Source organism: Ambystoma mexicanum, chromosome 11, assembly GCF_040938575.1.
Source record: "Ambystoma mexicanum isolate Mex_15411 chromosome 11, UKY_AmexF1_1, whole genome shotgun sequence".
NCBI lineage: Eukaryota > Metazoa > Chordata > Amphibia > Caudata > Ambystomatidae > Ambystoma > Ambystoma mexicanum.
The window spans coordinates 250,357,808-250,385,675 of record NC_090934.1 but is presented as its reverse complement, the minus strand read 5'-3'; positions in this window follow the sequence as shown (position 1 = coordinate 250,385,675).

The following is a 27,868-nucleotide window of genomic DNA, read 5'->3' as shown; positions in this document are numbered from 1 at the left end:
AGTAGAACTAGGGTCAGGGGTGGACTAGTCTATACGGAACTCTGGAGTTTTTCTGGTAGGTCTCTGCACCCTGGGCCTCTTTTGTGTGGTAACCTATTTTATTTCCACATGTTCTCAAAGGAAAAGGGTTGGGCTTGCTCACAATGTGTAAAATGGGGCCACTTTGAACATTATTTCCAGGGCCTCTTTTGGTTCCCAGTCTACCCTTGACTAGGGTTGTATTAGTCCTCTTCACCGGTGCTGAGTCCATGAGGGCACAGAGGGCAGTTGACCATGTATTCCTTGAACCAGGGGGGCAGGAGTGTTGTTTGCCCTCCCTCCCATCCACCCGTGGATAGTTTGCAGGTTTTTGTATGGGGGCGATGAAAAACAAACAAAAGAATGATTGAATGTTCACTTTTAAATAACTGGGAGTAACAGTGCTTCTGGCTTCTCCTCTGCTGGGCTGAGTTTGAAGGCTGAGAGGGCTGTTCACTTCAAAGTAAGAAGGCTGCCTCATCAATGGGCAACTTGAACCTTAATTGCGGGGTGGACACGCCAATGCTGATTGGCAGAAGAAGTAGGGGGAAGGTGGAGATCTAAAAGCAGAATGTTGAGGGCAGGCTGCTCAGCAGGTTAGGTGACTATTGCTGACATGTTATTTGTTTATACCTGCCTGTAAATCTTATGGCTTCTTTTCAAATTTGTGCTGCAAAATGTGCTCTAAAATTGGTAGTTTCGACCTGGAGATGGGTACGGCTCGCTTGATTCACTTGGTGTGGCCATTTCTGCCTCCGTAGCGAAAATCAAAGGTGGCCCCCAGTGCAGACAGAAATTGAAAATATGTGTGTGATTTGCTGCATCTTTGTCCAAGCTGCTGGGGGAAGGAAGCTCTGCTTAGTCAACATAACATTTGTCAACATTTGTCTGGTCAACTGGCACAGCAAGTAGCGCGTTTGCTTTGACATCCAGTGCAGAGTCTGTTAACGCAGGTTCGAGTCTTTGGGGGAAGCCTCAAATCCTTCTGAGGTCGATAAATGAATGCTCAGATACCTCAGGGTTCCTAGCCCTATATAAATGCCAAATTATTATTAATATTTGTAGGTCTGCATTGTGTATAAACGCCCTCGTGATAGATTGAATGCGTTTTTTGGGGTATTATTTATTTATTTGGGTTTTCATGGAGCATTGCAGGTTGCTTTGGGGCTGATTCAAAGCTTTTGTCTTCCTGGTGGAAGGTTGTGCATCGTAACGATTTTATGTCCAACACAGTTCCCCTGGGCCTCACCCAGGCCTCAAGGCGCACTCTCTGTCATGAAACAACCCTAAGACTTCACACTGTATTGTCACTATTTTCTCTATGACATTTGCACAGATGGGCAGGTTAGGTACAGCCCCAGAGATAAGGAGTGTATAGGCCACATTTACTGCAAATATTCCCAAAAAGAAAAATAAGGACCAAAGATAATTCCAGCAACAAAAAAAGGAAACAGACACATCCACTGATATCAAACAGACAGAGCATGTGCCCCTGATTTCACCCACACAGCTTGATGGATATGTTTGGACGCGTACAGGAAGTAACTCTACCATCTGTACCACCCCATCTGAAGACGTAAAAATGTAGTTTTTAGTGTGCATAAATAACTAGGTGTAAAGAAATATGGAAAACCAAAGCATTTCTCTTTTACACTTAAAACATATTGTACTTGCTTATAAATACTGTCACTGGAATTGGGACTTACTTTTTTTACTTCATAAAAACCATTTGACTATCACCTTTAAAAAATATGGCGTAAAATACTCCCACTTCCAAATCTTATCTGGAGCATACGTTTCGGAAGTTAGATGTCCATTAGTTGCGGTAATTGATCAGTGCTTCCAATCATTTGCAACCTCTTTCTTCGGAGGGGAGGGGCTGAACCTTTTGGTGATGCACGGTATCAAGGTATGGATCTGTTCTTTCATGAGTGCAGTTGGGTATGGGTGGGACCACGCAGAGAAAACCTTTTTGATATCAGAAATACCTACAATTAAATAGCATGGGGCTCATTTTGGTGAGGGGCGTAATGTTAATGGAAGGCGTAAAACCCTTGCGTAAGGCTTTTACGCCTCTCATTGATGATGATGATGGTGATATCGCATTTATAATGCACCTGTATACAAGTGTTTCTAGGCGCCACAAGACAAGGGAGGGAAGACAGGGGGCAGACAAGGCAAATGATCTTACTGGGCCATGCGACATTGAGATTGTGCAAGAACGATAACCAGAGGTGCAGGGGGAAGGGAGTGGGGGAAGTGCAAGGGAAGGGTAGGCGGAAGTGCGATCAGGGCCAGTAAGGCTCTGGATAAGTGTGACCAGGGCAGCGCAGATCTGGGTAAGTGCAAGTCGGCAGGGGGGGGCTGTAAAGGTTACAGATTACAGCCTCTGAGTGCGCACTAGACCAGGCGGCAGTGCAAGGAGTACTGGTCGTAGAGGAGCCTCATACCCAGTGAGACTCTGAGGGTACCAAGCAACCAGTCGCTGCATCAGACAGGAAGGTTAGCAGGGGAGCGAGAGAGAGAAGGCAGAGGAGAAAAAGAGGGCCTAGAGCTACTTCTGGAACTTCAGGTCATCTGTTTCAAGTCTGAGAGGGGCAGGGAGGCTGTTCCAGAGGGAGGCGCCTGCAGAGGAGAGAGATCTACCCCCCCCCACTCTCAGTCTGGAGAAGCATCTGACCCTTAGAGAGTTGTAGGCAGCTGAGCAAAGGGCTCCAGAAGGAAGGTACCTAGGCAGAGGGAGTTGGATATAATATGGGCCCCGGACCCAGAAAGCCTTGTGGACGATGCAGAGAGTCTTGAACTTGATCCTTGCTGCCACCGGGAGCCAGTGTAGAGATTTCAGGCTTGGAGAGATATGGTCCCTGGGCTTGAGGCCAATGGTAAGTCTCGCAGTACTGTTCTCAATTAGTTGCAAGGGTAAAGGCAGTTTGAGAAAGAGGCTGTTGCAGTAGTCCAGCCTGGAGAGAATCAGAGCTCTGGAGACAGCAAGCTTCTGGGGGAAAGTCAGAAATGGTAGAATACCTCTGAGGAGGTGCAGCGGAAGTGGGCCTTCTTGGCAAGGTCTGTGATGTGGGGAGAGAAGGAGAGAGTGGAGTCGAAGATGACAACAATATTCTTTACCCCACAGGAATGTGAGGGTAGAGGGCCCAAGGAGGGTGGCCAGAGTGAGAGAGGAAAAGCCAGAGCAGGAGTCTCAATGAGAAGGATCTCTGTCTTACTGGCATTAAGGCAGAGATTGTTGGAGGAGCACCAATCCTGAATCGTGGACCGACAGTCAGGAATGAGCGAGGTAGGAGAGGCGGCTGAGGTAATTCTGAAGGAGATCTGAGTGTCATCCGCATAACACTGAAAGTTGGAGGAGAGGGCGAGATAGATCAGGTGGGCCAAAGGGGCCAGATAGGCATTGAAGAGCCAGGGTGAGTGGATAGAACCATGGGGGACACCACAAGCAGATAGAGTGGTGGTGGAGAGGAAGGACCTATGTTGGACCTGGGATGGTTGGTCCAGGAGGAAGGAGGTCAGCCACGTCAGAGCATGATTCTCCGATGCCCAGGTTCTCACAAAGTCGATTTGAACTGTTATGGTCCTTTTTAATTGAGGTAACACATTGTCCAATGGAGGGGGATGCAGAATAACTCTTACACCAAATGATAAGACCGACAAAGAATGTCTCAATAGACAGTTTTATTTTCAATTGTCTAAAGCAGAGAGTTACAACAGACATCAACGTACGTTGCACAAGCTCCCTCAATGAATCTCATAAAAAACATTCTTATATAGCAAAAATTCATCATGTGTGATGTCATACTAAGTGGCAAACTAAGAAAACCTATATGAGATTGTGGTTGGCTTAATGGGAACATCTGTTACGCTCACCTGGTCTCCGTGGGGCTGTTGGGGTGAGGTTGGAGCCCTCCCTGGACCTGGCTCCCGTGGATCCGCTCTCTTCCCCAGCCACTGCGTTGTCGAGGAACTCGGATACCGGTTCTGCTCCTGAGAGACGATGAGAGACAGTGAAAATGGCGTGGTGACGTTGGGATTCCCCTCAACCCTTTCTTGCCAGAAGGTTGTGAGCAAGAGTTTGCCCATGCAGACTCACCTGTTTTAATTGAAGTATGAGCTTTCCGTCCTGCTTTCTTCAGGCAGGTGCACTGTAAATGGACCTAGTTGCATCACTGGTCCTTGGCGTGAAGGTCCAGACCGGCTGCGACCATTCCGTCTTCAAGGTAAGTTTTGTAACTATGATTATTGTACATATTGCTTGTTTTAATCTTCTTCCATGATTATTGTCCGTAACCCTATATTGTCCTTTCTCTCTTCCTTAGGTATGAAGATGACCCAGGAACGTGTGATGACAAAGTCGACTCCGGAGGAGCTACTAGAGGTAAGTGGCCTCCGCTTGAAGCTCACTGCTTATAGTATGAAAGTCTAGGCAAGAGCTAACCTTGAGTTTTCTTTCCCTTTGCAGGTGCAGCTGATCGGATGGGCGGTTTTCAAATTCCTACAGGCGGACAGAGATGAAGATCCTCGAAGATGGTATGACGGAAGAAGATCCCGTGGTGATGGAAGTTCGGGACTGGTAAGGATGCCGGGCGGCACCCGCGAGGTGCTGCAGATCCAGGTAAGATATGTGCATGGCTGCAGGAAGGAAGCCATGGCAGTGCTTCCAGCGATGGTGCGGCTGACTCAGGTAAGATGCGCGCGTAGCTGAAGAAGTGAAGCGCTGGCAGTGCTTCCAGCAATGGTGTGGCTGACTCAGGTAAGATAAGCGAGTAGCTGCAGAAGTGAAGTGATGGTATGGCTGACTCTAGGTAAGAAGCTGGAGGGTTCCGGAGTCTGAGGATACACTGCTGAAACAAGTAAGGTTTTCTGAACAGCAGTAAGCGTTGCGCTGCTCTAGCAGACTAACACGAAGCGCCAGCATGCAGGTGGGGCCAGCCTATATAGCCTGCCCCCAGCCACTCCCATTAAGCCCCACCCTGAGGCCCCACCTTGCCACTCCTCCTGCCTTCTGCATGTGCCTTTCATGCATTGCTAGAGCCCCGCCCTGTCCAAATGCACGTGCCTTCAAAAGTCTGTGTGCAAAGCACACTTTATTATGAGCTTGGTGCCAAAGGCACCAAGACTGGGTCCATTTGGACCCTGCAGGATGTGAAGTAACCGGCCAATGACCAGTTGCCATGACAACATCTAAGTATACTTTCCATAAGGGATTGGATTAAGATTGGGTCTCTACAGTCAGTTGGACAACTTATGCCCACCCCAGTGCAAGTCATCTTTGACAGTTATTAATTATGATTTGTATTGTCTAGAATGTGCTATTAATATACTTTTGCTATTTGCACTTTCTAATCACCATTGGGTGACTGTTAGCTCCCCATTGGAGTGATCTCCTTCACTCTTCTGGGGTTACCTTCCAGCCTCCTTTTGTGTTGATATTCAGAATTATTGAGATTGATTTATTTCTTGATGATTCGTCGTAGAGGCTCATGATTGGTACCAGCACTTAACCACTGTATGCACTTTATTCCTTAAATGGTATGATTGAACTTGTTACATTGCACAAGTATTGTAAACTATTTAATCTTTTTTAATGTATTGCAATAAATTAAATCTCCACTAGTATGTCATTCTGTATTATTATGTGTTGACTTCTGTATGGTGATCTGGTTAGTGACCAGGAGCACATCTCCAGTTTTATTATGGTGGGACGATGTGCTTGAAGTAAATATGCATTTTGTTTCCGCTGACTTGACCTCTGTCTACATAGATTTTGCTTCCCCTTAGCCAGCGAAGTAGGGGACTCCCATCCACTGTTTCTTCATTGTCTAGATCCCTGGCATGAAGATAGTTGTGAATACTGCAGCAGTCTGACTGAACAACCTGTGTTCATACGGAATAGAATTATAGACTTCTATCGATTTAGCTGAAAAGTAATTATCCTTCCTTGTCCGATTGAGAAATTCAAGTGATTTTCTCCTTCTTGAATGGGCATCTGCCTTTGGAAACTCTCCAATATCGATCCATCAGGACGACTGTCCCTGCTCCCATCCTAATAATATCAACTTTAGTTTTACAGCCTTTATTTCCCCCCACATAATTCTTTCCTTTTCTGTGGAAGCAAAATGTTGCATTTATCGATGTGTTTCCATGCAGATGGTACCTGGCCTAGCAGTTCGGGCTGGGCTGCCACCATTGGTGGCAGTACCTGACTGATTTGCGGATGGCTGGACCCCTTTTGCAATTGCACAGACGGGCTAAAAAGCGGTGGTGTGGAAGGTTGCCCAGAACAATGCCAGTGGTTCAGATTAATTCAAAACCTTCCACCCATCACTTTTTTGGTCACAGTTTGTCTCACTATGTGAGAGAGGGTAGGCCCAGACATGGGTCCCTTGCTTGCTGCGCCATAGGGAACCAAGCTGCACCTCACTGAGGAGGCCCAACAAGGCTGAAACATGTCTGGGGTTGCTTGTGTTTCCGTGCAGAGGGGACCTGGCCTAGCAGTTCGGGCTGGGCAGCTACCATTGGTGGCAGTACCTGACTGATTTGCATATGGCTGGACCCCTTTTGCAATGGCACAGACAAACTAAAAAACAGTGGTGTGGAAGGTTGCCCAGAGCAATGCCAGTGGTTCAGTTAAATTCAAAACCTCCCACCCATCTCTTTTTTGGTCACAGTTTGTCTCACTATGTGAGAAAGGGTATTCCCAGACGTGGGTCCCTTGCTTGCTGCGCCATAGGGAACCAAGCTGCACCTCACTGAGGCGGACCAACAAGGCTGAAACATGTCTGGGGTTGCTTGTGTTTCCGTGCAGAGGGGACCTGGCCTAGCAGTTCGGGCTGGGCTGCTACCATTGGTGGCAGTACCTGACTGATTTGCATATGGCTGGACCCCTTTTGCAATGGCACAGACAAACTAAAAAACAATGGTGTGGAAGGTTGCCCAGAGCAATGCCAGTGGTGCAATTTAATTCAAAACCTTCCACCCATCTCTTTCTTGGTCACAGTTTGTCTCACTATGTGAGAAAGGGTATGCCCAGACGTGGGTCCCTTGCTTGCTGCGCCATAGGGAACCAAGCTGCACCTCACTGAGGAGGCCCAACAAGGCTGAAACATGTCTGGGGTTGCTTGTGTTTCCGTGCAGAGGGGACCTGGCCTAGCAGTTCGGGCTGGGCTGCTACCATTGGTGGCAGTACCTGACTGATTTGCGTATGGCTGGACCCCTTTTGCAATGGCACAGACGGGCTAAAAAACGGTGGTGTGGAAGTTTGCCCAGGGCAATGCCAGTGGTTCAGATTAAGTCAAAACCTTCCACCCATCACTTTTTTGGTCACAGTTTGTCTCACTATGTGAGAGAGGGTATGCCCAGATGTGGGTCCCTTGCTCGCTCTGCCATAGGGAACCAAGCTAGCCTTTTTCTCCAATTGTTTCCCTGTGTATGCAGTGTGCAAGTATGTGGTCAAGTGTTGCAATACCGCTTTTGACAGCGATCCCTTGTGGCCATGGCATGAACATTTTATCTGCCGTGCCCTTTACCCATTCCGCAGTGTACTGTTTGACCTTGGGCATATGTTTTGGCAATCTCTTACATAAATGCATCAGAGGAGTAATGTCTTGCATTGTGACAAGTCTCAATTGACTGTCAATACTTACCAGTGTTTACAAAAAATACTTTTATAAAAACAACAAATAAGAGCGCGCTCCAACACCTGCCACTCAAAACCTCTATGTTTTCAATAATCTCAATCTACCTCTATGTCGGTACCAATAGTTGCCCTATATAGACAGTATGACTTCTTAATTTAGCTTCAATTCTCACACAACTTGTTTTTGTCGCTGCTCGACACCCTTGTTCAACATAAATACACAAACAGACAAACTGGTTGACATTTCACATTAAATTACAGTGATCACCTTCATCATTTTGCCCCTCATAATACTCAGATTACAGAATGTAGATTATCTCTTTATAGGACTTGTCCTGTACGTAGCCTATTTTTACTCCGATTGGAGTGTGAAATAATCTCTTCTAGAACCCCTTGTGTTAGGAATATTGGCCTTCTCTCTCTCTCGTTACATTAAAAAAGTCTCCCGTTACTTTCCCGTTACTTTCTAAATTACCACAATCCCATCCCCTCTGTTTGCAATTCCCCTTAGTCTACTCACCATTCGCTCTTTCACCTTGAGGCCTTCGTTATCTGCTCCCTCCTCCAATCCACCCCTTTCGCCTTCCATCCGCAAAGTGCCTGTGGAACTTCAAAGAGGGACCCTGCCACCCTCTCGATTTTCTTGCAAGATTTCTATTTGGCTGCTCGCCACAGGAAACACGCAATCTTCTGGCTAGATTTCGGAGAGTACTCGTTCATCCAAAACTCTAGAGTCCATAGGTCGATGGGTCTTATTTCCCAACCATTGAACATGCTACCAAGTGAACCCTTATGGTCCTTTTTAATTGAGGGAACACATCGTGCAATGGAGGGGGATGCAGAATAACTCAAACCAAATGATAAGACTGACTCAGGAATTTGGCAAAGAATGTCTCAAAAGACTTTTATTTTCAATTGTCTTAAACAGGGAGTTACAACGGGCATCAACGGATGTCGCACAAGCTTGCTCAAGGAATCTCATTAAAAAATTCTTTTATGGCAAAAATTCATCATAGGTGATTTCATACTACGTGGAAAATTAAGAAAACCGATGTGCAATTGTGGTTGGCTTAAGGGGAACATCTAAGTATACTTTCTATAAGGGATTGGATTGTGATTGGGTCTGTACAGTCAGGTGGACAATTTATGCCCACCCCTAGTGCAAGTCATTTTCAACAGTAATTAAGTACACAGCATATCATTGACTCTCAAACTATAAGGCCCTTCATTATATGGCCTTCTACAATTGGTTGGCATGCTTGTACCCTTCTGGAATATTTGACTCACTAGCAGCACGTAAGCTGGTACCCTAGGTGCTGGTGGGTGGACTTGACCATGCATCCTCACCCAATTATCCCAACATCCATCATCACTCATGCTGTCTGCCATTCAGATTGTCTTTGAACTTGGCCTTGTAGTAGCTTCTTTTCTCTGGGAATATAAGGGAGTGTGAGCATGTGCTTATCAAAGTTCTGGTCTGCATGCTCACTTGTATTCCCATCCTGGATTCACGTGACAGAAGACTGTGAATCGGCCCATATTATAGCATTTAATTGTCTGAAATAAAGAAACTTGGCACTTGTGCTGTTCTCTCTTTGCAAATTAACAAGGGATGCGTCGGCGTCCAACATTCACTGTTCTTCAAGGACTGATAACCAGTTTTGGCTGCTTCATCCTTTGACACCAGGCCAGACCGCCTCTCTTGGTTTACCTTCAAGCTTCACCTTATTTCTTTGCTGCGACACATGCAGAGCTATCAATCCTCCTTTCTCTATGGGTCTGAGCTTACTTAAAATTGTGACATTGAATATCCAGATTCTATATAATGGTGCATCTTGTAAGTAGAATGCAACTTGCAGTTCTGCCGCCTCCCTTCCTCTCCACCATACAAATTCCATAGCACTTGCACTGGCAAGCATTTTCATGCAGGCGTAAATGCTGGGGATTCTTATGGAGTCCGTCGGCTTTACGCACCAGTATGTGGCAGGCAGTGTTTACAGTAACAAGTAAATGCTGCTTGGCATGCATGCACAGCAGGCAACGTTTACTTAATTAGCACGGCATTACACGGGTATGCCACCTTTTGCTCTGCATATTTGCACTCTGCCTCGCAAATTACCAAATTTCAGAAGCAGGGAGCCACCTACAACAGTTCCCCGCTTCCAAATTTTGGGGATCTCAAAAATGAGCCCCTATGCAGTTTGCAATCTTTGTTCATAGTGATTGCCCCTAGAAACAGTGACAGTGCTCCAGAGCACCGTTTTAAGCCTTAGAGCCTAAAGGGGTGAAGGGGGGTGGTTCAGAATGTATCGAGGCCCATTAAGGAGAGTGTAGGGCACCTAATCAGTGTAAATTCCCTCTTCCCTCCGAGGGTGCTAAGGCTATTAGCATTCGTGGGAGAGGGCCAGGGGCAGCCATGGAGAATCATTTTGGCAATAATTAAAGAAGGAACTGGTGTGCATTGCTGCGTTTCAATGGAGACGCGCGACTGCACACAATGGGAGGCGTGGAGGCGAGGGCCAGTGCCAGCTCACTGGGAAAGAAGCAAGAAGTCTGCACTGGTGCCGGATCAAGGTGTTGTGGCAGGGGACCTCAGAGGACTAAAAGAAGGCAGCTGGGAGCAGACACTGCAAGAGAAGAGCAGCACGAACGTAAACGGGGTAATCCCTAACCATCCCTTATTTTGCTGAACTGTCTCGTTTTGGAGGACTTAGCCCCATACTGGAGAGCGAAATGTCCCACTCTGTCAGAGGCGTTGCTAGGAGGGGGCTGAAGGGGCTATAGCAGCGGGTCTTTTAGTTGTTACCCTGGATAGAAGTTCAGGTGCTACAACCAAAAGGCTATCTAGGGCCCGAGTCCTGAGAGTCCTGACATTAGCGCAGCCCCGGATCTTTTCCAAACCTAGCAACTCCCCTGCCCTCTGTTCATTGGGCAGTCTCGTGCCAGGCCTCCTTTGCGTGCCCGTAGATCACGCTGCTGCCGCCTTGCTCCAAGTTGTGCTGTTAGCGCTCTGACACCCGGATTCATTGTAATGCTTTGTTTGTAACATGGTGATGGCATGTTTACAGTAAAAAAAACTTGACCATCACCTACAAAGGACAACCCATGAGCATTGGAATTAAGCCTGGTGTTACAGCGTTAACAGCCATTCACCAATTGCTTCAATGAAAATTGTGAATGATGCAATGACGTCATCGCCTTCGTGTGTGGAATTGTACCGCAAAATGATTTTAGAAAGTTGGCCACCCTCCACAATAGTTAGCCAGCTGATGAAGAGCCAGGCAGCGACGGGAGTGGTACCAGGGTGGAAAGGGGATAGGACAACAGGGTGCTGCGGGAGAAACGAGCCTTCTTCTTGGCTCAGGAGGGAGCATTCCAAGCAAGAACAGCCCGATAGTGCCTGGAATTTGTTTGGAACTCTGCCTCCTGATTACCAGAGCCATTCAGAACGTTCCGAGAGGTGTGCTAATTCTGTCTGCTGCATCAAGACTTCAAAACAGCCTGTAGGAATATGGCGTCATCACCCATTCCAAGGGTTAGAGCAGGGGGTGATAATGCCATTAGCACCCAGTGTTACCAAAGCGGTAACACAGAGTGTTAAAAAAATAAAGGATTTTCGTTCATTGAAGGGGATGCCGCGCGCGTCCTGTTCAATGAATGAAAATTCTTTGCTAAGATGGTCACCATGGCGTCCCGTAAATGTGAGAGGCAGCGAAGCCGCGGCGGGCGCTGCCGCAGCACTCAGGTAAGTGGCTCAGGAGAAGGGGTGGGGGAATGAGAAAAAAATCAATAAACGGAAGGGAGGGAGGGGAAGATGGCACTGTGGGGCAGTGGAGGCAGCCGGCGAGTTCCTTGAAATGCGGGTGGGCTGAGATTAAAGGTTTCAGCCTGTGATCCACGGAACCTGATTGGCTGTGCCCCGCATCCAGGGTGCTAATACACTATGTACAATGCACTGTTTGATTTCCAGGCTTTTCAATACAAACGGTCTTATATTAATGCAGAACAGGGATGGGGCTATCATCCAGGGGCTATAATATGGCGTTCAATGATCTTTGGGGTCTGTTCTTAGACACCTATGGTTAAATGACACTTTAATTGCTTGCTGCATGAATTATGTACAGTTTACATGATGCCCCAATGTACATCATCAGTTTAATCTGGTTGCATTACTGTTTTACATATGTACCCTGTTGGATGGATATTCGTTGGGACATTGTTACAATACATTTTGGCATTGGAAACGTTTTTTTTATTTAATTTTTAATTTTATTGTGCATTGTGACAACATAGCTGTACAGATCTAGCTGTTATATTAAGTTTACAAAGATCCATGGTAAATTTGTTTTGATTGTACTGTTTTACATGCATATGTACTATCTTCTGCTAATGTAAAAAAAAAATAACGTTTAATCCCTATAATATGGGTTCATAACCCGTTCCACGAGCCATACCAGAGGTAGCAGGGCGGCAGCCCGTGTTAACGGGCCGAGCGAAGCGAGGGTGGTTGACGAGGGCACCAGGACGTTACCGCCAGTATGGCCATGGAATGGGTTAAGAACGCCATTAGCACCCCGGGTTACCAAAGCAGAAACCTGGGGTGCTAGAAAAAGCCTTTTCATTCATTCAACGGGGCGTTGCGTGCGTCCCGTTCAATAAATGAAAATGCTTTGCCAAGAGGGCCACCATGGTAGTAGAAGGCAGGGCTACGTTTGGAGCCCCTTTTCCATTACCATGGCAGTCGGAAAAAGAAGAGGCAAGGGAGCTGCGTCAGGTGACGCCGCCACCACCATCAGGTAAGTGGGGTTGGGGATGGGGATTTGGATAAAACAAACAAAAAAGGGAATGGTGGCTGGGCGAAGAAGGTTGGCTGCAGAGCCAGCCATCAGGTGGCATGGAATGTGGCTAGATCAGAAATCCAAAATTCCCCAATCATCCCAATTTTTCTGTCCGACCCCTCCAACACATACCAAAGTAAGGAGGGGTCTGAAAAACAAACTGCTAAATCAGCCTGTGTTTATTTTAAAGCAAAAGTGTCAGTGAAATAATAATTGCCTTATGCATTTGTACAAATGAGTAAACCAAACCCCTAGCAGAAATTGCACAGTATTGCATATGTGATTGATTTTGTTCATTGACAACTTAGATTATTTCTTGAAGTGAAACCTGTAGAAAATAAAGAATTGTGATTTTGTAACAAGAAGTTTAATTGTGAGCCACAAAGAAAGTGGAGTGTGTTGTTTTAGTGCGATCACCATTATTTAGCATTCAAATAAATACAAATACATTTCCTGTACATTGGACTGGTTCTTGGCACATTGGAATCTCAGGGGGAGGGATCCTTGGGGTATGAGATGAATTGGAGATAGGCCTGAATAAAAGATCTGACATTGGTTTGTTTGGTGACACTTTGGGGAGGGAAGGAACTCCGCGTGTTGAGGGCGGCCTCTCAATAAACCATTACACGACACATTTGTATGCAATGATTCTAAATTTATGCACATTTTTGCTCATGAATATTAATGAGGGATATCCTGAAAATCCGCCAGGCTCCAGGCCCTCGAGGCCTGGAGTTGGACTAGGGTTTCCTCACACATGCTCCATCAGGATTTGGCTCTGCTCTGCTTCCTATACCACACACCTGCATGTTCCAGGGATGCACTCTCATAGGTCACTTCCACATAGTGTCCTCAGTCACACAGGTCACGCTGCACCTGCACTTGGATGGTGTCAAGCGGTGTTTGCTCATACTAGGTGCTTGGTTTTGCTCCCTCTTCTGCCCATGGGAGCTTTGGTGGGTACTAGGCGTGCTTGCTCACCTGTGCTCTGTCCATCATGGCCCCTGCTGTGTGGGCATGTTTCCGTTCACTGTTCCAGCAAAGCTTGCAGCCACCATTTCTCAAACAGGGAGCCACTCTGGGCGTGTCAAGGCTTTCACACATCTCTCAAGGCTGGCTGTTCCTCGCGCAGGTGACCTTTAGGTATGGCACCCATACAGCCACACCTTACGGCTTCTTAAATGCTCATGATTCATGATCACACCCTATACCTCACTCACTTTCAGCCTTAACTCTTCCTTGTCCGCACACACCTAGTTATGGAGTCGCTGCAAATGGCAGCAATACACCCAACATTGCTGCGGAGGTACTCATGACACAGTCACTGTGGTTTCACATCCAAAGGCTGAGGCTGCCAAACCAACATGTATGGTTTGAGTGATTCAAGCAGACTTAGTGATTCCAGTATTCAGCCCTTTCCCACAGACATGTTCGTAAAATATAATGATCTGTCGTGGCCCTCATGTTGCCCGGGTGCTATTTAATTGCATGCATGGCAGCTGGGACCCATAATCCTTCCCTTTTCTCATAGGAGGATTTCAAAAGAGTGCAACACATGGGCCACACTGCCTCTCTTGGAGTGGTAACCCTTGATCAGAAAGTGACATATAGCAGCTAAAAAATGTACTGGAAATAAATAATCATTAGAAATGGACATTGTACCATTTTGAAAAGAGACAGCATACAATGCTAGTAGATGGAATTCAATTATTTCTCTTTTCTCTAAAAGCTACTTTTGCAAAAAAGAACATAACTTCTCCCCAAAATGCAGAGGTCGAAGTGGGCGGGAGCGGTCGGGAGCGGTGCTCCTATACTTTCTATTTTTAAGTTTCACTGTTCCTATACTTTTATTTTAAAACTAAACCATTCTGGAATGGTTTAGTTTAAAAATAAAAGTGTAGGAAGAAGTTGAAGCTTGCACTTCAGTGCAGTGCACTGAACATTTATTTAAAAAGCAGGTGTGTTTGTTTGGGGGTTTGAATTGTGTGTGGGAGGGGGCGCAGCGATGGGGTGGGTGGAGACCGTGGCCGGCCAGCAGCGAACATAGTTCCACTACTTCTTTTTGTACACTTCAACCACTGCCAAAATGCATGTTTTTACCTCTGGTTGTGCAGCTGTCAGCAATGACTGGGACGGGCTCTAGAAAAACCTGCACCTGACAATGTCAATCGCCTCCAAACACAGAGAGAGACAGCAAGACAGAGAGAGAGAGATAGAGAGAGAGAGAGAGAGAGAGAAGGAAAGAGAGTGCAAAGGGAGAGGGAAATAGGGAACCACTGGAGGAAAGAGAGCGCAGAGAGGGAAACGAGGAAAGAGAGTGCAGAGAGTGAGAAGCCGAGAAAGAGGGGGGCACAGGAGGAATGAGAGTGCAGCAAGAGAAGCAGAGACATAGAAAGAGAGATGCGAGAGAGAGGGAAACACAGGAGTAAAGAGAGTGCTGAGAGTGAGAAACAGAGGAAGAGAGAGAGAAGGTGGGAAAGAGAGGGTGGAACTCAGGAGGAAAGAGGGTGCAGTGAGAGAGACAGACACAGGGAAACGCTGGAGGAAAGAGGGACAGAGAGAAAGAGACAGGGAAACACAGGAAGAAAGAGAGTGCAAGGAGAGTGAGACAGGGAAACACCAGAGAAAAGAGAGTGCAGCGAATGAGAAGCAGAGAGAGAGGGAGCGAGAGAGAGAGAAACACAAGAGGAAAGAGAGTGCAAAGGGCGAGAGAAACGGAAACACGGGAGGAAAGAGAGTGCAGAGAGAAAGACAGGAAAACATAGGAGGAAAGAGAGCACAGAGAGGGAAACATGAGGAAAGAAAGGGCAGAGAGTGAGAAGCAGAGAAAGAGAGAGGGGGACACAGGAAGAAAGCGAATGCCGCGAGAGAAGCAGAGACATAGAAAGAGAGAGTGCGAGAGAGAGGGGGAAACAGGAGGAAAGAGAGTGCTGAGAGAGAGAAGCAGAGGAAGAGAGAGAGAGAAGGCGAGGGAGAGGGGGTGAAACACGGAAGGAAAGAGGGTTTAGTGAGAGAGACAGACACAGGGAAACGCCGGAGGAAATAGGGACAGAGAGAAAGAGAAAGGGAAACACAGGAGGAAAGAGAGTTCAAATAGACAGAGACGGGGAAACACCGGAGGAAAGAGAGTGCAGAGAGTGAGAAGCAGAGAGGGAGGGAGTGAGAGAGAGAGTGCAGAGAAAGAGAGAGGTACAGCCAGTAATTTTATATTTCAAGAAGACTTGGTTTCTGCTATTAAAAGATGGTGGATCTGGCGCAGGCGATTCCTCTGTCCTCCTCTAGCCCACGACGAATCACGCCAGAGGAAGAAACGTGTTCATATTAATGCAATGTCTAGCCTTGTTATTGTGAGCAAAGGAATATCATGCCAAGCACAGGTTGAAACTTTAGGCAATGTTTATGCCATGCTTATCCCTTAAGCAATATTTGCACTGCTATGGAGCATCATCCTATGCCTTCTGTTTATGCTATGGAGCATCATCCTATGCTTTCTGTTTATGCTATGGAACATCATCCTATGCTTTCTGTTTATGCGATGGAACATCATCCTATGCTTTCTGTTTATGCTATGGAACATCATCCTATGCTTTCTGTTTATGCTATGGAACATCATCCTATGCTTTCTGTTTATGCGATGGAACATCATCCTATGCTTTCTGTTTATGCGATGGAACATCATCCTATGCTTTCTGTTTATGCGATGGAGCATCATCCTATGCTTTCTGTTTATGCTATGGAACATCATCCTATGCTTTCTGTTTATGCTATGGAACATCATCCTATGCTTTCTGTTTATGCGATGGAACATCATCCTATGCTTTCTGTTTATGCTATGGAACATCGTCCTATGCTTTCTGTTTATGCTATGGAACATCATCCCATGCTTTCTGTTTATGCTATGGAACATCGTCCTATGCTTTCTGTTTATGCTATGGAACATCATCCTATGCTTTCTGTTTATGCTATGGAGAATCACCCTATGCTTTCTGTTTATGTTATGGAGCATCATCCTATGCTTTCTGTTTATGCTATGGAGCATCATCCTATGCTGTCTGTTTATGCGATTTTCTGCGATTCCTTTCTGTGTCAAAAAGGAACTCTCAACACCCACCACCTGCCTCATGTCACTCCACCCTTGCAATATAACATGTTCCCACACACACCCTACACCCTTATCAGCTCCTTGACCTTGACACTACACGCCAGCCAACACACTGAAAGCATACTCATGTCTGCTTCCACGGAGGCAAGGATGACATCTCCTGTGTCTTGCAACCCGCCCACCTATGGGCATCTTCCTGCAAATCCCCCACCACGAGGAGTCTCACCATGTGGGCACCCACCCACAGCAGAGCATGGCTCCACGATCTGCCTCACAGCACCATTTGACATCAAAACGCATTGCAACAGGATGGTGATCACGTCAACACATACTGGCCGCCAGCCAGAATTACTCCAATCTGCCTCACATCACCACTTTACCACGAGGTTCTAATCGCATAGTCACCCGCGGCGAACCACAGTTTATCCAATCTGCCTCACATCACCACTTCGGCAACAGACATCACCACAAGGTTCTCTTCACAAAGTCACCCGCACAGGACCACATTTCATCCAATCTGCCTCATATGACTACTTTGGCAACACACATCACCACAAGGTTCTCATCACATAGTCACCCACACAGCAACACAGTTCATCCAATCTGCCTCATATGACTACTTTGGTAATACAAATCACCACATAGTTCTCATCACAAAGTAACCCCTTCGGGACCACGCTTTATACAACCTGCCTCACATCACCACTTTGGCAACAGACATCACCACAATGTTCTCATCACATTTTCACCTGCACAGGACCACGGTTTATCCAATCTGCCTAACATCACCCCTTTGGCAACACACATCATCAGAAGGTGGATAGTTGGGAGGATAGCTCAGCGGCAACGTGCTCGCCTTGGAAGCAAGGCGACACGAAGCAACACAGGTTCGATCCCCGGGTCCGCGCTTATAAACCTTTGGGTATTTAAGTGTTTTATAAATATGCAACTAAAACAAACAATTCCTGTAACAGCGCCTCGATGCCCGCGGGCTGTGTGAGCGCTTTAAAAATGCAAAATAAAATAATGAAAATGCCTTCATCACATAGTCATGTCCCCGCAGGGGGACATGTTTATCCAACCTGCCTGACATCACCACTTTGGCAACAGACATCACCACAAGGTTTTCATCACAAAGACACCTGCACAGGACCACATTTTATCCAATCTGCCTCAAACCACTTTTTTTTATCAAACGCGCATTTGCTCTTCTCCCACTGTCCTCCTAACCACGTTATTCAATCCTTTCCCCAAAGCGCTGAGATAGCAAGCGTAAGAAGATGTGCTATGTATGACCCCATAACACAACGTAAGACAATAAGAGTAACAACTGTATTGTGTTTTCATATAGGAATGCGTGTTGGATTAGTTTCACAGAACTGTCACAAAATAAGGCTACTATGAGCCTTTCAGCCAGATGCAGGGTGGCAGGTGGTGTGGTTGAGGCCAGTACTTAGGCCAGTACTGATGCCCAATGACAGGGATGGGAGTGAGGCTAGCGCTGGGTGCAGGTCAGAATAGAGAGGCATTGGCAGAGGTGTGTCTGTGAGCCTCTGTAGTGGATTATCAAGCAAAGCTGTGAGGCTGTCAACATTGTAATCTGGGAGTGGTGACATGTGACTAATGGCCCATTTCAAAATGTCCTATACTTGGCCCCACAAATACCTCTGTCAGTGCATCACAGGACTGACCTGTACCACTCCCGCACACGTCACTAACGACATGATGTTTTTATATAGTGCTTCATCCTGGACACGTCCCACTTCGAAGCTTTGTAATTAGTGGTACTCAATTTATCGGTGTCAGAAGGAATCAACTGTCCTGGTATCACAACTTGCATAGTGCAGGCTGGCACAATGTCTTGACTAAATTCTTAAATCTTTGTCTATGCACGCCAGCCTCAGATTGCAATATATATATATATATATTACACAGCCACAGTAGTATATATTATAGGGGGGGTCCCAAAACGTCTTTTTTTTCCCATAGAGTGAATGGGGGAAAAGCTTTGTGCACGCCTACAGCTCAAACCGCTGGACAAATTTTCACCAAATTTGCGGCAGGAGGAGGACCTTGGTCCCGAAAGCGTGCTTTTGTAAATTTGGTGCCAATCCGTCCAGTAGTTTTCTTTAAAACGACCAAAAAGTATGTCTAAAAAAATTAGTGATATCTATGTCCGCTCCGCGGTCACACTTCCCAGTTCGCTCCGCGGACAAGATACCGATTGGCTAAGGGGCTCGCGTCATGACCGCGGACACGCAACGTGTCCTCTGATTGGCTGGAGTGAGGCGTGATGTGCGTCAGATTGTTTGGATGCGCCCGACATCTTGGATCCGCTGACAGCGTGGCACTGACCAGAGGCAAGATTCTGTTTTGGGGAGTGTTTTGGTGTGTCACAGTGCTTGGGCAGGTTCAGAGAGTAAGAGATGAGTGAAATACTGTATTTGTTTAGGCGGCAGGTGCTAATGATATATTCGCCATGCCCAGGCTGTCCGGGATGTTTGTAATTACTAAAAATGAGGGGTCTCATAATGATAGTACTTCCGTCCGTGCTGTGCGCAGGCAAGTTGAAACTGTTCTAAGGACACGCGTGGTGTTAGCGAATGTTAAAATTGACTACATGCCGCAGTTAAAAATGTTGTTTCTATGGGTGTGGTACTGATTTGTAAGCTGCTATGGGTGTGATATGCTGCAGTGGTTGTGGCCAGGGCCTAGAGTCTTGGGTGCATGGCCGTAGGCCGTAGGCCATACTCCCAAGACTCTAGGCCCTGGCCACAACCACTGCAGCATATCACCGCAATAGATACACCCGTAGTATCAAATATCGATCAGGTGGTTGTGGGGAGGGCCTAATGTTTTGGGTTCATGGCCAAAGGCCATGCACCCAAGACCAAATTTATACGTAGTGAAGTCATAAGCCACAATGGGTGTGATATGCTGTGGTGGTTGTGGCCAGGACCTAGAGTCTTGGGTGCATGGCCGAAGGCCGTAGGCCATATACCCAAGACTGTAGGCCCTGGCCACAACCACCGCAGCATATCACAGCCATACATCACTCCCATGGAATCGAATATCTATGAGGTGGTTGTGGGCAGGGCGTAGAGTCTTGGGTGCTAATTGAGTATATGCCGCAGGTACAATGTTTGATTGTATGGGTGTGACAATGAATTATAAGCCACCATGGTTCTGATATGCTGCAGTGGTTGTGGCCAGGGCCTAGAGTCTTGGGTGCATGGCAAAGGCCATGCACCCAAGACCGAAGTTATAAGCACTGATATTATAAGCCACCATGGGTTTCATATATTGCGGTGGTTGTGTCCAGGACCTACAGTCTTGGGTGCATGGTCGAAGGCCATGCACACAAGACCAAAATTCTAGGTACTAAAGTTATAAGCCACAATGGGTGTGATATGTTGCAGTGGTTTTGGCCAGGACCTACAGTCTTTGATGCATAGCCAAAGGCCATGGACACAAGACCAAAGTTATAAGCCCTGAAGTTATAAGCTAACATGGATTTCGGCCAGAACTAGGTTTTAAGTACTGAAGTTATAAGGCACAATGGGTGTGATATGCTGTAGTGGTTGTGGCCAGGACCTACAGTCTTGGACCAAAGTTATAAGCTGTGAAGTTATAAGCCAGCATGGGTTTTATATAATGTGGTGGTTGTGGGCAGGATGTAGAGTCCAAAGGCCATGCATCCAAGACTGAAGTTATAAGCACTGAAGTTATAAGTCAGCATGGGTGTGATGTGGTGCGGTGGTTGTCTGCACAACCTAAAGTCTTAGGTGCATGGACGCAGGCCATGCACCTAAGACCAGAGTTATATAGCAGTGAAGTTATAAGCCACCATTGTTTTGATATGCTGCAGTGGTTGTGGGCAGGAACTAGAGTCTTGGTTGCATGGCCACAGGGTGTAAGGCGTAGGTTATACATCCAAGACTCTAGGCCCTGCCCACAGCCACTGCCCCATATTACAACCATACATCACACATATATATATTCGAATATGTATGAAATGTGTGAAATTATACTTACTGTTTAATTGTTGAGATTCCATATATTTCTTACATGACTTTAGTACTTGGAGGAAATATTCTTTTTCAATTTCTCTGATAAAAAAAGAGCATGTTAGTGTTTGTATTTTATAAAGACTTATTACATTGCATAATAGACATTTTAGCTTTTTTTTACCCTCATATTTAGTTTACAAACCAATGTACTGTGCATTTTGCTCAGTTTCTGTGTTTGTTTTTCAAATCATTGGGTCTGCGGGAAAAAAAGCTTTGTCAGATTAAAAAAAAAACCTTTCTTTGCTATGCTACAAACGATTTCTTTGTTTCCTTTGAGGGTTCACTTGTTGTTTCTGATTAATGTTCTATATGTTGGCTTCTTGCATATTTTGTAAACAGTTACATACCTGTTGACGTATTCTAACTGTGTATTTTTTGTTACAAATCAGTGGTATTCATTTATCTGTGTGGTTGTTGTACAATCTTGGGCAGTTAGATACCTGTTGGCGTATTCTAACTGTTTATAGTCTTTTCATTTAATTTTTGTTAATGTTGACGTACACATTAGTTATACAATTTTGGCTTTAAGAAGATTAAATAAGTGTTTGTAAGATTTGCTGGTAATCTCTGCTTTAGAGTAATGCTACTATCATTACATTCGACCCATCCACATTTCTTTTTAATATATGCAGTGTAGTGACCTGCATTGGTTGTGGATCCTACGTGGTATATTATACCTATTGTTGTGAAGGTTTTCTTACCAAGTGACACTTGACCGTGTGTGGGTCCAGTCAGCTTGCAGTTGTTTTTGGTACCATCTGCATTGTAACGTAGAAGCATTAGTATTATGTAGTTACCATGTGTTTGTATCAGTAAGGTGGAGCGATTATCTGAATTGCAGATAGTACATAATCTGCCATGGTTTGGACTTTGTAAAAGTTGCTGAAATGGAATGGATTCACAATTAGGTATGGATACATACACAAATCGCTCATTAGGGATTTGTTCCTGTGTCACATTGTTACAGAGAGTGCATGTATGTTTCCACATGTATGAAATCTGGAAGATTACATTTATAGGTATGTTTTTGTTTTCGAGTACTTGTAGTAAGTACATTAGAAATTATTGTGGATCTTCTTGTGAGTTTAGAGTGAACCTCACCATTCCAGCACAGTAGTCTAATTCTTGTCTTATTCCGTGAACACTATACGCGTTGTTAGGATTATTTGTTGCATTTCTATGAAGGACTAACATTTGCAAACACAATTGGTCTGTACTGTGTAAGTAAATGTTGTAAACAATTGGTGGCAATTGAAATAGAATATTCATTGCTGCATTTGCGTAGCAACTTACACCAGTTTCATTTGAAAATTTGAATGGACCTGATAGTTCTGTGTCCGAGTGATTTTTTCTGAGTTTGTGTTCCTTTTTTGAAGAAGTACCTGATTTACTTTCACTAATAGGTTCTTCTTTGCTTGTGGTAATTGAGGAAGTATTAGCTTCATTTGCTTTCTTTGAAGGAATTGCAGTCAGATCCTGTTGCATTTCTGTTTGAATTAGTTTTCTTTTACAACGTTTTCCTTTTTCTGGAACAGGATATGATTTCAGATGGGGGGTGTACAGTGAACGCAGTCTATTGTATTCTAAAATGCAAGGAATATCAGCGTTCACTTTACTTGCATCAAAGTTGATTAGAAATAGACCGTCAAGTGTACGTAAGCGTGATAGTGCTATGTAGCTCATGCCTTCTTTAAAGACTGTGTTTCCAATATCTATCAATTCTTTGTCTAGGGTAAGACCTTGGGATTTATGAATGGTGACTGCACATTCAAGAGTTAGAGAAAATTGTTCTCTACGTACATACATGACTTTGAAGAGAAGGAATCGAGCTGTTGAGCACCCTATCCTTTTTACTTCTGAAAGTTTGTCAAAGAGAATATTGACAAATTGAATGTTGTTGTCACGTGGGTATGTTTGAAAGCAAACAACTGTACCCAGTGCCCCATTAACTAGTCCTTGCTCCACATCAAGGTTACGTTTAAGCATTACTCTACAATTTAAGGACAATTTTAATATTTTTGTCCAACCCAACTGGGTTGGAGATTGAATTTTCTAAGGTATTTAGTCTTGTTGTGGCTTGCTGACACATGGGTAGTGTCATACCATGTACGTCTAGTTTGTCTGTGGAGCAAATTTCAATTATTGGTTGCACTTCTTTTTTTAACATTGTTTCATTGAATTTGAGACAGCTTGCAAGAGTTGGCATTAAGGCCATACAATTGACATTTTTGCGCGCTAGTTGTCCCATAACATCAGTAGCACATGCATTATCGCCATAAAGTGCATGGATGTGCCGGTTTTTCAATATTCCTTGTTCTTCTTGAGATAATACACCGATTCTAATACTTTTTAAAATGTTGGCGTAAGTGAGGTCTGCAGATTGACGCATGTTGTCTGTTAATTCTCTGTATTGGAAATGTTGCCAAAGGCTGACATTTCCTATACTGCCAACAGTTTTATGGCAGAGTTGTGTCCTAAGGTTTTAAAAATAGGTTCACCTTTCCCTGGTGGCAATGGTAGAAGATCTCCGAAAACGATAATTTGTTTTCCTGCAAAGAGTTCTTCGTAGTTTGTTTTAAGTACTTCTTGCAATCTGAGGTGAATCAAAGCCGGAAAAAACAACAGGGTAAATTAAAGCTCAAAGAGCCGGAGTGGCAACTGCCTTCCCAAACCGTAGGGAGATACTGATACACAGGGGACGGTTTACTGGGGAAAAGGTTCATCAACTTGCCGATAAGGGCAAGACAAAACAACTAATGAGATTGTTTGGACAGTGGTCCTGTTCTCTTGGACACAGGGTAAAGAGCTGGTCTGGTGCTCTATTGAGACACCCAACCCCACCGGTGGGGAGCCGGGGGGTGGAGGGAGGTGTCGTGTGGGATATCTGGTCCCAAGCGATGTTGGGCGTGCTACCTGACTGGAGGGCAGTCTGGCTTGGTTTGTTTTGTTGGTCACCAACAGCCTGAAAGATGAAAGGGGGCGGGGGAGGAGGGGAACAGGATGGGAGTGGAGCAACCAGCACTATTATGTGAAAGAGTGCGAGAGGGGGATTAAATCTCGTATCCTTGAATCTAGACAGCTAGAGATGACAAGTGCAAAAATGGAGGCATCGGGATTGTCATGTAGTTTTATTCACTCCGATGACTCGAAAGTTCCTTGCAAATGGGTGGTTGCCCGGAGGGTGGATTAGGTGATACCAAATTTTCACTAAAAATGCACTATCCCACTAGTTAAGGGATGTGCTGGAAAAGCCCATGCTTTCTGGGGTTTTTTCATTTTCATGCAGTAACCCCTGTTGGTCTTGGGGGTATCATAAAATGTTGTGGTGATGCCACAACAGGTGAGGTCGACCGGTTTCGATGGTTCGTGAGTGATTACCGACCATCTTCTTCAGGACAAGATCGGTCTTCATGTGCTACTGAATAGTGTCTGTCCTCTTAGTAGGGCAGCGGTAACAGGCTGCATGGGGATCCTGGAATAGGAGACACAAGAAACACATTGCAGAGAGGGCATGAGTTAACCTCTAGCTGCAATGTTGCAACAATGGTACATCCAGAATACAGCTTAAGAACCTGTTGCAAGGCAAGTGAATGCTATCACAAATAAAAGGTGCTCGCCAATTGAGAGCAAAAAACCACTGCAATGGTGGCTAGAACATAGACAAATAAACCCCAAGGGGGGGGGAAGAGGGAGGGAGGGAACGTGGCAAGAAGACCTGTGCACGTGAGGAGGGGAGGAGGGGGGACAGGGAGGGAGCCATGGGATGTGCAGGGGGAAAGAAAGAAGCCTACCTGGAAAGGATGGCTGGGCTGTCCAGGAGGTCCGCTAGGAGCAATAAATGAGCTCTCTCCAGTGGCGTGCCTGTGGGGGAAGCAGAGCAGTGAGGTGCTGGATAAGCCTGGGAATGAGCGGTGACGCTAAGAAGAGCGAGAGAAATCACATACCTGAGGAAATTCGAGGCGGGCACAGAAAACGCTGCAGCCTACTCAGTCCCAAGACTGTAGGCATACTGAGCGGCTGCAGCGGTGGATATCTGCCACGTGTGACGCGGCATGGGGGCGTCGCAACGCCGTCATAGGCGCGTAAGCCAATCGGCGGTGACCAAGTCACAGATGTGTCAGTTGACAAGTGGCCAATCAAGGCGCGGCCCATGCGGAAGTGGGCGCTGCGTGCGGCCAATCAGAGCACACACTCCAAAGGGTGTGTGTGCTGCAGGGCTAGGGCTAAACATGAGTAGCCACATAACGAGTGAGACGGCTGAGAAAGAGCCAATCATGGCGTGGCCCGTGAAATTATGTGGGCATGCGCTGAGCCAATCAGGGCTCACGCACCGGTGGGTGTGTGTTTGTTGTCGGAACTGAGGCTCGTATCGACGCGAGCAGGGGGAAGGGGGAGGAGGAAAACGAATCCTCATGTGGGACCACAAGGGAGGCTGTGAGACAAAGTGCCGGAATCATGTGTTGTGGGTGAAGGGGGTGGTCAATGGAGAGATGCGTGGTCAGGGTGGACATGGGGCAGGGGAGGGGTGAGGGGGTGAGGATGATGCCAGGGGGTGAGGTGAGCGGAAGAGCTAGTGCAACCGGCAAAAGGTAGTGTATAGAATCCACAGGTGCGCCAAATGGATAAAACGCAGCAAAAGACAAGAAAAGTTGATAATGCAACAAAAACGAGTGAACAAGGAAGATAACAATGAGTGAAGAGGATGAATGGAAGAGAGAAACATTTGTAGATGGAACAGAAAAGCATATAGAAAATAAAAATGCATCAAATATTTCATATGTTGTCCCGTTCATCGCACAGATACATCTGCCAGTGGGCAGTGATTCGTGGGATGTCGGGGTTCAATGCTGTAGCACCGCCAGTTCTTGCCACTGCATCGCTTCATTCAACCCTTGTTTGCAAGTGTTCAAGCGAAAAATCCACTTCTGTTCTTGAGTGAAGAGTATAGCGTGATAGTTGCCTCCTCGCTTCGGGCGCTTGATTTTTTCCAAAATGGGCCATTGGAAAGACTCTGCTGTGTGGCCTTCCGCCAGAAAATGCAGAACCATAGGTGCTGTAAGTTTCTTAGTGCGGATGCAAGATCTATGTTCAATCATCCATTTTTTTACTTCTCGGGCAGTCATCCCGATATATCGCAAGTGGCACGGACAGGTGATCATATAAATTACTCCTTTGGTATTACAGTTAGTGAAGAATTTCTGAATCCAAGGAGTGGTCCAGCCAATATCCAAACTGGTGCTCCGAGCTGGCTGGATACACATTGAACATAGGCCACACGGACTATGGTCCACAGGATGGGTCTGGTTCCATAGGGTGACCTGTGTGTTTTTAGCAGTGTCCGTATGTGGACGCACCGTGTTGACGAGGGCGTCTCTCAGGTTGCGTCTTCTTTTTAGTGCAAAACGCGGCATGGGCATGTTAGATGCGCCAGTGTTGAGAATAGGCCATAGAGACTTAATTTCCTTTTTGATTTTGTTAAGTAGAGGAGAGTAACTCAGTACAGCCGTGATGGTTGTGACATCTGGGTCCTTCTGATGTTGTTCAAGGGTACACGCGCGTTGGATGCATCTGGCCCTTCTGTATGTATTCCGGACAATCCTCTGCGGATAGCCTCGTTCAATGAGTTGATTTTTGAGAGTCTTAGACTGAGCAGTGTAGTCTTCCGTCCTACTGCAGAGACGACGGTAACGCAAAAATTGGCCAAACGGTAAGTTATCTCTGAGAGATTGGGGGTGGTAACTCGAGTATGTAAGGAGGGAATTCCTATCCGTGTCCTTGCGGTAAACTTTGGAGATGAGCCCGCCTTGTGAGGCCATAATGTCTAAGTCAAGAAAATGGGTTTTTCTTCTGTCTTGTTCCATGGTGAACTGCAAATGGATGTTGCGTGTATTGAGCCATTCGTGAAAAGCCAAGAGTTCTTCATTGGAGCCTCTAAAGATGATAAAAATATCATCTATATAGCGGCGCCAGATGAGCAATTTATCACAAAAGGGGTTGGTTGGAGGATATATATGCTGGAGCTCAAAAGAGTTGACACAGAGGTTGGCCAGACTTGGTGTGAAGGTGGCACCCATGGCGGTAACAGAGATCTGTTGGTAAAATTGGTCATTGAACATGAAGTAGTTCTTCGTGAGGGCTATTTCAGCCAAGGAGGATATGAAGGTAGAAGGCACCTCATGGAGGTCAATGCCTGAGTCCAGAAGATCTTTAAGCATGGTGAGAGTTTCTTGTTGCGGGATCTTGGTGTACAGAGATTCGATGTCAATGGTAACTAGCCAGTCAAGTTCTGGGTTGAATTGCACAGAGTCAAGAAGAATGAGCATTGCTGTAGAGTCTTTTACATAGGATTGCATTTTCGGAATTTCATCCTTAATGAAAAAGTCTACGTATTGGGATAAAGGTTCCAAGATAGACTGGATCCCTGAGACAATAGGACGGCCCGGCGTGGGCAGGGTGGCTTTGTGTATTTTTGGAAGAGCGTACATGGCTGGAGTCCTTGGATGCGATGGCATCAGAAAAGCTGCTTCCCTTGAGCTCACATATCCTTCTGCTTCCGCTTCTTCAATGATAGGTGCTATCAAAGCCTGCAGGGAGGCTGTTGGGTCGCTGCGGAGTAGTTGGTAACTAGAGGTGTCGCAGACCAGGGCTTCCACCATATTGATGTAGTCATTAGTATTCTGAATGACTATAGCTCCTCCTTTGTCTGCCGGTTTGATGGTTATGGCTTGTTTTTTGGCAAGAGCAGAGAGAGCATCAAGTTGGATTTTAGTGCAGTTGTTGTGGACGAAGGGAATGCTAGCTTCAATTTCGGAGAGTTTTTTCATGAGAGCTTGCTCAAAAGTGATAGATTCGGCCGTGTAAGCACTAGAGGGTACGCAGAACTGGGAGGTGGGTCTAAGGCCAGTGGCGTCCTTTTGTGGATTCGATTTGTCTTCAAAAAATTGCTTCAGATGTATTTTCCGTAGGAGTTGATTACATTCAATCCGAGTTTGGAAAGGATCGTATCTGGCTGTGGGTATAAATGAGAGACCCTTTTGTAGGATCTCTTCCTCTGGTCGAGTCAATTGATATGATGATTTATTCATAATAAGGGAGGTGGAAAGGTTGTTGCCTGTCCTCTGCTGCGTGTTACAACCATAGACTGTGGCGGTGCGCGCCATCTGGGTCCGCGTTGCCCTCTGCCTCGCTGGCC